The 8,929-nt window shown below is 31.9% G+C and overlaps 1 pseudogene; it reads left to right on the top strand.

Annotated features, from left to right (window-relative positions):
• Positions 1-1,929: 1,929 nt before the first annotated feature.
• On the top strand, positions 1,930-5,994 carry LOC127724934 (uncharacterized; annotated as a pseudogene).
• Positions 5,995-8,929: the final 2,935 nt, after the last annotated feature.

Here is an 8,929-nt window from a genome sequence, read left to right as displayed (position 1 = left end):
AGTACAAACTTAACCAGACAAGTTCCCATTTTAATAGATTATGCCTACAGAAATACCCAAGTGATACATTTAGGGAATTACACAGCAAAAAAGGCAAATATTTCAGTTAAAAATATTTGTCGCAACTTGAATTCTGGTGTTTCCAATTGAATTAATCATTGCGAAAGGTGAAAACAAATACAAAAGAACTATAGTTTGGTGCATTTTATACAATATAGTTAATATTGAAATCCTAGAATAAAGTTTAATATCAGTACTCATCAATTTGACTTATTATGATGACTCAGCACTTTTCTCAACACAGTATTGTTCTCAGTGAAAAAATTCTATTCTTTGTGATAAAAATCAAATGTACTAATCAAAAGCTTCAAAATAGTATACTTTAACTGAAGTCTGATTGATCTTGATTTCCCTTGCTATCTTCAGTATAGGGAAAACGGTACTATTTATTCTGCCATAGGCGACAATACAAACAATTTTCTAAATTTACCACTTTTTATAATAAAAACCCGGATAAAACAGTTATGTGTAGTGTTAGTACTTTATTATTCTGTTTTAAAAATTGAAGCCAAATAGTATCATGACCAACTTCCAACGGAGCTTGTTAATGTTATCCATGCCCACCGTCATTTTACACCAAATTTATGAAATTTTTGAAGTCTTTTCGAATAATTCTCTAGAAAATATTTCAATAGGTTTCAAAATTTATATTGTAAATATACACCCTGCAGTTATTCATAGATAAATAAAAAAAATATATTGTACCCTAACATCCAATCACAGCGCTCCAAAGTTGACTTCCTTCACCTACCTTGGGTACACAAAAGGCCAACCTAATGCTGAGAAAATATAATTGTACCGTTTTCCCTTTAATAAAATAACAAATGTTTCTTCTCCTGAATCCTGTTCTTTTTTAAGTAACATATTTCTCAATCTTAGTATCAGTTTTGGCTTACAAGAATACATTGTTTTGCTCAGGTATGTATAAATTTCCTAATACGTTCTAAATATAGAACTATTTTTACGTCCACGATCTATTTTTACATTTTATACAAAGATAAAGTACTATCTATTTTAGTAAAATGTATTTTAATTTCGTTTAGTAGCATAACATCTGTTATAAAAATAATTGTATACAAATCCTAAGTGTTACTAATCTAAGGTAATTGGCTGAAAAACTATTTGTGGTGGTTTATAACGAAATTTGTGCTGTATTGCAAAACTTTGACACACACACGCAAAAACAAATTAAGTCAAAAGTTATTCATATCATTGTACCGTTGCATTTTGGACAATTTAAAAAGAAACAACAACACAAATATACAATATTAAAGAGAGACAAAAACGTTGTGCGTGCTGAAGGTTGATTTTGTACTGTTTGCGTGCAATTTCTGCTCAAATCTATTAAGAAATTTAGAAATGTTTTGCGTGTAATTTCTGTTCAATGACATATCTATTTAGAAATTGAAAGAAAGAGTGAAACATTTGCAAAATACATGTGTACATGTATTTGGAAAACTAATAACTATCAAGATAAAACCTTTTAAACCTCCTTTTTCATATCCCGACAACTTTAAAATTAGTATTCGGGCAATAAAATTCCCGATCTATGCATCCGTGGGTTTTGCATTTTCGCGTCCGTCCGTCCGTCTGCGTGATTAAGGTAACAATTTTAAAAGATGTTAACTGTGATGTTGGGATAATAAATACTAAACCAAAATTTCATCTTAAAAAAAACTCGTTTATTTTGAAATTTGAACTACTAAAATTTAAATATAAATTATTTGAGATTTTGGTCTACATACGGTATCACTAATCACTGGTGAACTATTATGGCGCAAAGCGCGACAACCAGTCGTGTCGAAACAATCTCTTGGTTCAATTTGTCTTTAATTCCATTCCTTTTTAATGTTGTAGTAAATTCCTGATATGGATTGGTTCAATAACATAGGATGCGAAGAACTAGAAAATGAAGCAGTTGCCTATTTTGAACAATATATAGGGTCAATACCAAAGGTTTTGGCGTCAAGCAGTAATGAACTGAATTTGTCTGATAACGGCGATTCCGATAATGAAAATGACGAATCTGATATTGAAAATACATGTGACACAATCTAAGCTAGGGCCCTGGAATTTTATTCCACTTCCGTCACTCAAGATCAATCGGAAAATACATGTACTCTTAATCAAAATGATGAATTAGAGGATCCTTCCCGATTAAGAATAAATGCTCTATTTGCTAACGACTGTAATTGCACAAAAAAATGTTTTACAAAGCTTTCAACATTCAGAGAACAGGCCTATGATGTATCGTTATCTGTCCGTGAATTTACAAAAGCAGAGCGTGACATATACTTGCTTTCAAAATTAGAAGACTTAGAAATAACAGACTCGGTTTTCAGAGGCGGAAAGAGAGAACGAAAACGATACCGATATTCTTTTCAAGTAGTTGAGATATGCGAGTTCACATGAAGAAATGTTTATAACATTGGGAGGAGCGAATTTAAAAGTTTAAAACAGCACTTAAATGAAAATGGCGCGACCCCTCGATCACATGGTCTTAGTGGAAGAAAATCGAATCACGGACATTCATTTGAAGTGATTGAAAATACGATAAAATTTATCAAGCGGTATGCTGATGAATTTGGTCTCCCTCTTCCGGCTGCGCCTCGGGCAACCGACAATACCCCTCCTATTCTTCTACCTTGTAGCGAGAGCAAGAAATATGTACACTCTAAATATGTTGATTCATGCGTTAACTCCGAACAACAATATGTTCAACTAACCGTATTTAAGGAAGTTTGGAATGCATGTGTCCCTCATATTCAATTTATGAAACCAAAGACGGATCTGTGTAAAACGTGCTTTCAGTTGAGGGAGGAAATTTCCGGATCTATTTCGGAAGACGCGAAATTAGTGACAACTCAAAAATTAATTGACCATATACAGTCTGCGCGGACGGAGCGTGAATATTATAAATTATGTACACAAAGATCACGCGATGAATTAAAGTTGGCTGAGTCTCCAATAGGAAAGTATTAACACTCCATGTTCAAAAAATTTTGAAAATGTTCATTATACTTTTGACTTTTCACAATATGTAAACTTGCCACATTCGTCTCAACAGGTTGGAGCTCTATACTTTTTAACACCTCGAAAGGTTCAAATATTTGGAGTTTGCGATGAAAACTTTCCAATGCAAACGAATTATTTGATTGATGAGCAACAAACAATCGGGGAAAATGGAAGTCGGACATATGGACCCAATGCTGTTTTAAGCATGCTGCATCATTATCTGCATGGTAATACTTACGGTGAAAAAGCGTGTCATTTTCATGCTGATAATTCCGTGGGACAAAACAAAAATAAGACTACTTTACATTATCTGTTGTGGAGGTGCGCAAAGTGTTTACACAAAACTATTAATTTGCATTTTATGATTGCTGGACACACAAAATGTTTATGTGACGCATGTTTTGGCATGTTGAAAAAGAAATTTAGAAAGTCGGACGTAAACACTGTATCACAACTGGTTTTAATTGTTGACTATTCTGCCAAATGCAACAGGTCAGACGTTTATAATGAAAATGACGATGACGAAAACAGTTTAAAGTGGTACAGATGGGATCATTTATTCACTAAATATTTTAAACCACTCAGAGGTATAGGAAAATTCCGTCACTTCAGATTTACCAGTGACGAAGTAGGAGTCGTATTTGCGAGAGAAACTCTTGATCAACCGGAGAAAAGACTGGTCCTCCTAAAGGAAGGCGCAAACCTACCGGAGTTGCTCGCGACACTTCCAGAAGTTATTCAGCCAGCGGGGCTGACAGAGGAGAGAAGGCGTTATCTGTACAATGAAGTCCGTCCTTTTGTTCAGTTTAATTTCCGTGACGAATTTTGTCCTCGTGCTTCTGAGGAGTAACATTTTACATGTACTGGTTAAAGTTGGATTGAAAACTTGAGAATCTATTATGTTTTCATTGTAACAATCTTATAAATTAAATTAAATATTGTATACAAATGCATGTTTTCATGTCTCTCTTTATTACGAGAAAATGACCAATACATAATAAAATTAATGCAGGATAACGTTAATTTCACGACGTTTTCGTGAGATTGTGAGGTTAAATATATTTATCCGTAAACACTTTGAAATGGCGAAACTTTTTAAAGAAGAAAGCTAGAGTAAAACGGTTTTTTGTATTCAAATTGTATGACTGTTATCAAAATGAATATGAACAAAACTCAAATTGAGATTTTTTTTGCATAAGGTCGATTTCTATCCGACGCGGCTCACATATTTTCATCTACCAAGATTTATGAAAGTTATTTGCCATATGAGTTTTTGATTTTGATTATGTAAAATTCATATAAATATGATAAATGTACTGTAAAATTAATAGATGCTAAAAATTCACTTTCTTGAAAAACATTTCTATAAAATATTGAAAAAAACGAACTCAAAATCTGTAACAAGTTGATTTGAATGCTTTGAGGTAAAAGATACCAGCCTGACCGATCGATATGCAGCAAAAGAGTTAACACTTTTAAATTAAGTTACTAAAAAATTCAAACGGACCTTGTTCTGATGTGAACATTTTATGAGAATAAATTGAGGAGACCTCACTTATTTGTTTAAAATTCGAGACGTCTTATTTTAAAAATTGTTATAGAGTAGTAAAAAAAAATCTGTTTACAAAACAGTTACTGTATAATTCTTTTTTCTTTCTTTTTTTTTTTTTCTTAAACTGAAAAGACACATAACTTTAAAATCACTATATTCACACACAAACAATATTATTATATTGAAAGTTAGGGTGCCAATGAGCATACCGGCGTGCTCTAAAACTTGTTGTGGAGAAAATGTATATTTTGGGAAATTGTATCATGCTAAGGACTTCATGGAACACTTCAAAAATTGGTGACTTGAAAGAGCTTTAGATTTTATATGTACGTGATTTTAACAATATTTTAATCAATATGCACAAACGACCATATAAGAATTTTGTAACAGGCACATTCAATTAATTGTATTCAATTGTTATCTTGACAGTTGTTTTCCTTTCGTTTGATGTGTTTGAGCTTTTGATTTTGCCATTTGATAAAGGATTTCCGTTTTGAAAATCTCCTTGTAGCCCTGTATTTTTGTTATTTTATTTTTTCGATATTGACAAGTGGTTAATTCCGATATTGAAATAATTTTTAAACATGTTAGAGTTGTCACGAATAAAAACACATACATATCGTAAATACTTCTTATCTTTGCGTCAACATGTGAAATAATGTTCAAATAAAATAATTCAACAAACCGAAGTCTTTACGACTCAAACAATAAAAGCATAGTTTATATAACTTTTGTAGTCTTATACTGTTTCAGCATTGTCCTGACTTCATTTCAGCCAGATGTTATAACTTTGCACATACAATATTCACATCAACAAGTTCACGTGTAAGCATATGGTCTTACAAACATTGTTTTTTTTTCCTCAGTTGTTATTGGCTTGGAACTAGCTTTTAGCATGTTTAGTAACTGCGATAACTGTCAGATCTTTGTGTTTTTGTGTTTTAGTAAGGGTTTTTGTGCTTTGTATCGATATGAGTTAAGTTCTTTTCAATTGTTTTTTGTAGTTTGTACTTATGTTGAACTTTTACACCATTCTCCCGGGTAAGGGGGAGTATTTGGCGCCATATAAATGTTTTTACCCCCGTCACATTTTGTCTGTGTTTGTCCAAAGTCAGGAGCCTCTGGTTCGGTGGGTGTCGTTTGTTGCTGTTTACAATATTTGTTTTTCGTTCATAGTTTTGTACATAAATCAGACCGCTAGTTTTCTCGTTTGAATTGTTTCACATTTGTCATTTCGGGGCCTACTATAGCTTACTATGCGGTATGGGTTTTGTTCATTGATGAAGACCGCACGGTACCGACCTTCTACGTGTTAACTATTACGTCATTTGGTCTCTTGTGGAGAATTGTCTCATTGCCACACAATCTTTTTTTTTATATTGAACATGTATTCTTGGTCCTAAATAGCTTACTCAAATCTATGATCCCCAGATTTTATTCCAGGTGTGTCCTCCATGGTAATTTCTAAATCTTCTCCATTTATTGTAAATTTATATTTATTTCTGCTCACTTCTACTGTTGGTACAACAGTGTCATCAAAATGGTTTGTCTGCATATATCTAATCAGAGTGCTTTTACCAACATTAACATCTCCAGTGAGTAAAACATTTGTTTTGTGTTGACGTTGCATACTGACTAACAAAAAACGTTTAGGTCATACCTTCTATGGACACATTTTCAATACCTGTCGATAAAAAAGTCATGATTGATATTATTTCATAACTGAAGTCCATTTAAAAGTCACCTTATCGAATAAACGTAGAACTTTTACATTAGCAGATATGTAGTTATCATCACCTTTCTTATTTGTAAAATACACTCAATCAACTTTAAAGTAAATACTTATAGATTAGCGATGGTTTTTCAACAAGACGGTGATTCTCAGTTACAATCTCAACGAACGGCGAAAGCCCTGAGATGAGATGTGGCAAAGAAACATCCTAGAGTTTATAAGAACATTGATACATTGTAATCTGGGTATCTCTATTTTGCCCATGACGTCGTTGATGTTTACATTGATAACGGCACGTGCGCCCTTAGTTTCTAGCGATAATTGTCATTACCATGCGAGTAGCATGATATGCAAAATGATCACAAAAAAGATCAAAGGAAAAACACACAAAAAAGTGATAATAGTAGTTTATTTGGAAATCTGGCATAATAATACATTTTCGTTATAGTACTGAAATATCCTAGGAACCCTGTATGGAATATTTACCATTATATTTTTGTCATTATTCTGGTTAACTATTTTGAACTTTCACAATATAGTATAATATATATATACCAATCAATCAATCAATAAATAATTCAATCGAAGAATATTTTTTTTCCTAGAATTATTTATCCTTTGTTGATACTGATCCATAACATACCTCTTTGCTCTTTTCATTGTTTTTTTCTATGATAATTCGTTAGATATTTTTATTCTGTGATCCTATCGTATGTACAGCTCAATCAAGGTCTTGCTTGTCCTATTTAACTATGCATACCCTGTTAATTTAAACGTTTTATATAAATGTATCGTCACTTAAGCTTCTTTTGGTGCGCGGTCTTTCTTTGATGTATGTTTATTTATTGCCCATGATTTCTTCTAACTTTTGCCACTCGCACATTGGTTAGAGTATTTTTAAATACAATAGTAAAAGTACTGAACTATTGCTTTTTAGTAAATCTGTTTTGTTTCTTGTATTTGATCGATCGTTTTTATATTAGTACACTGTGTTTATAAATATGTGCCGTATTAATGGTATATGCATACGACAGAAAATGAACAAATAATAAAATGTCCATATAATTTTTTTTCATTTGGTTGATAATTAAATCATTAAATTTTTACGGTGGCTCTAATAATATTTTCGATGCGCTTTGTTGTTCATATTTTTTTTATCCTATTGTAATACATTAAAAGATTTTTGATTGTTTGTGTGTTTTCGTATTGAAAATATGAACAGTTATGACATTGATCTAAAATAGTTCATTTTGGTGTTCTATGTTCTAGGTCAACGTTCAAGCATTAGCGATATCGTTTAAATATTAAACATTTAAGTTCAGAAACTTAACATTTTTCATTAAAACATATATGACAATTGTCAATTAATAAAATATTAAATTACAATAGCTCTGTCACAGAAAATTAGTTTCTTCTCAGATTGTTGAGCTGGTCTATTTACAATATACATACATATTTTCGACAATGTAATGGTAATGTTGTAATTTAACTTAAAAATTTGTTTAAAATAAGAAGATACATATCAAGGGAAAAAAACAAAAACGGTTGGATTCGCCATATGATATTCGAGAATTATTCTTTGTTTAAAGATTATCAACAGAAACCGAAAGTATATCTCTCAGTGCTTATTTTATTTTCACACAATCTTGGCAGGTAATCGGGTGTAAATATTTACCAAAGGAGACTTGCTTGAGGCCCTAGGTACAAATCTAATAATTTAAACATATTATCGGGAAAAAAGTAGTATTACATTTTCCTGGCTTTAAGTTGGCCTTTTTTGTATCCAAGGCTGGTAAAGGAAGTCAACTTAGGAGCGCTGTGATTGGATGTAAGGGTATAATATTTGTTTTATTAATTTATGAATAACTGCCGTGTGAATTTTGCAATTTTGAAACCCATTGAAATATTTTCTTGAGAATTATTCGAAAAGACTTTCAAATTTTCATTAATTGGATGTAAAACGACGTGGCATGGATACAATAAACAAGCTCCGTTGGAAGATAGTCATGATACTATTTGACTTCAATTTCTAAACAGAATAATAAAGTACTAATACCACACATAACTGTTTTGTCCAGGTTTTTATTATAAATCGTGGTAATTTTAGAAAATGTTAGCATTGTCGCCTATGGAAGAATAAATACTACCGTTTCCCTATTCACCTTCCCAGTGTAAACTAAAAGTTATTAAATTAAAATGATGAACGGAGAACGGAAGAAAATTATCCGAATAATATAACAACCTATTGAGATCAAATTTATCTACGTCATATAATAACACATCACTTCCTGTCATAGAGAAAGACTATCTGGATTCGATTCGGTAAAATTATAGTTCAACTGACTTCGTTCGAGTTTGATCGGTTGAATGACTATAACTGGATTTGTTTTTTACGGAGCGAAAACAATGTTTTGTTTTAGTTTTTTATATGGCAAGCCGTTCTCGTCAAAACTATGTTTAAACCATTTTCCAAAAAATTTACACATTGAGAATTAAAACAAAACACACTGGGATTTAAAAAATCCAAAACACACATCGAGAATTAAAAATTACACAATGAGATTTTTTAA

This window comes from Mytilus californianus, unplaced genomic scaffold (genome assembly GCF_021869535.1).
Source record: "Mytilus californianus isolate M0D057914Y unplaced genomic scaffold, xbMytCali1.0.p SCAF_14, whole genome shotgun sequence".
In the NCBI taxonomy this organism is placed as follows: Eukaryota; Metazoa; Mollusca; class Bivalvia; order Mytilida; family Mytilidae; genus Mytilus; species Mytilus californianus.
Note: the sequence above shows the minus strand (reverse complement) of the source record. Positions and strands in the feature narration are given on the sequence as shown.